The 1,946-nt window shown below is 48.5% G+C and overlaps 1 pseudogene; it reads right to left on the minus strand.

Annotated features, from left to right (window-relative positions):
• Positions 1-393: 393 nt before the first annotated feature.
• On the minus strand, positions 394-1,044 carry LOC123147975 (uncharacterized; annotated as a pseudogene).
• Between the last annotated feature and the right edge of the window lie 902 nt (positions 1,045-1,946).

The raw sequence follows: 1,946 nt of genomic DNA on the forward strand, positions 1-1,946 counted from the left end.
AAGAAAGGTTAAAAAACAAGCCATGTTATTTAGGTTGTTTTGGAAAGTTCTTCAAAAATTATTGATGGAAGAAAAGAGATAAAGTTGATGATTTGGTTCAAAGCACTTTACATATCGAGTCATACACCTTAGTGGAATTGATCTTATTTTCTCACACACCAAATTCCTAATAATCACCTCACACACTTAATGGAAATAAGCCTACAGTCCAATCACTTCTGCGCTAATAATTAAATATCTATTGGCACGTGTAAAATAATACAAATAAAAAAATGCTAACTACATCATATCATTGTTTATTTTTCCTACAAGCTTTTATATAATTTCAAATGTCTATCTAAAAGACACACCACCAATATCTCAGATTTAGTGATAAATAGGTCACCCCCGCAAAAAAAAGTGATAAATAGGACACATTTTGAAATTCTAGCGGCGCAAATGCTGGGATGACATTGCTAGTTAAGAAAATAATGCAATCACACACACGCACACAGATACGTTCCTAATAAATCAACCAGAGGATTCTTGGTGCATGACGACGGTGGTGTCGAAGCAGTGGAGGCCGTCGAGCGCGAGCTCGAACCCAGCATGCCGCTGCACCATCGACTTGCCGGACAACCCATGCTCCTTCTGTGCATCGGCCTTGTTTGCCGCGGGCTTCGTCGCCCGAACGGAGACCAGCTGCTTGATCGCACCGGTGGTGAGCACTGAGCACTGATGTGCCGTAGGGGTGCCTCGCAGAAGACGAGCGCTATCAGGAACCTCTCCATGGCCATGGATCGGCTAACTTCAGGCTCCAATATATAGGACTCTCTAGACTGCTGCTGCTGCCGCCGCCGTCGCCGCTCGTCGATGGAACTCGGATGCGGTTCTTTGCTAGTTCCTCGTTATGTTTGTGTGGGGTGACCGAGCTGAGCGTCGGGGTGGTGATTTTATACGATCGAACTCCGAGTACGCGCATCCGTTGCTGCCCGCTTGTTGACTGCTGACCCGACAGCGACGGGGCTCACAGAGAAACAGATAGGAAAAGTGTTAGGCGCCGTCTCGCGCGACGCCGCTCTTCTTTTACTTCTTGCCTCACTCAAGAAGAAACTCCACACATACTCACACACACATGTATTAAGAAAGAACACACAAACTTTGCCAAGAGGTTCTTTTGGTGATCATACCATGGCTACATTGTTTCTCCAGCCCTCATGAGCTTTTTTCATTGCTCAATGTGACATATATATACACAGGAGGGCACACAGCTAGCCATCATGGATCCGGCTTGCTTGCTCCCTTTCCGTGCTCCCATCCGTGCTCCTACCTCATCCAACGGCTGTCTTTTTTTTCTTTTTTCTTTCTAATCTAATCATCTCCCCCTGATTTTAAAGGGTGAGACCGGGCCTTATTTTGTTCCAATCAAATCAAGCCACGTATACGGGAGCAGGGATGGGCACACGGAAGGAGAGCAGGCAAGTCTCATCCAGCCATCATGTCCGGCCATCACGCACGCACTAACCGGCTAGCACATCCAGCCACTATTCCAACTAACTCCATGCATGATCACTAACTACATGCACGTAATTCCATCCACTCCTATCCATGCGCCACCAACACACGGCCAAGAGCCATCGGCTTGGACTCATTCCATGCAAACTACGACTCATCTATGCACTAACTAACTAACCGAGTCACCTGACGTGATTTACTCCAATATATACTCCTACTAAACCACGATCACGCTGTTGCTGGAGTTGTTGCAGCTCCTGTCATTCTCGTCCTCACGGCTGTGAACTAGTCCGCAGACCCGACCCGGCACATCGACGCTGGTCGCACCATCACGGACCCGACTTGGCGCACTGGCGCCAGTCGCACTGTGCTCCGTCACGACCCCGGCGACATACGCCGAGCTCCTTCTCCGTCGGTGACACACGCCTGGCGTCCTTCTGCGCCCTGCACGT

The sequence above is a fragment of the Triticum aestivum genome, chromosome 7A (genome assembly GCF_018294505.1).
Source record: "Triticum aestivum cultivar Chinese Spring chromosome 7A, IWGSC CS RefSeq v2.1, whole genome shotgun sequence".
Lineage (NCBI taxonomy): Eukaryota > Viridiplantae > Streptophyta > Magnoliopsida > Poales > Poaceae > Triticum > Triticum aestivum.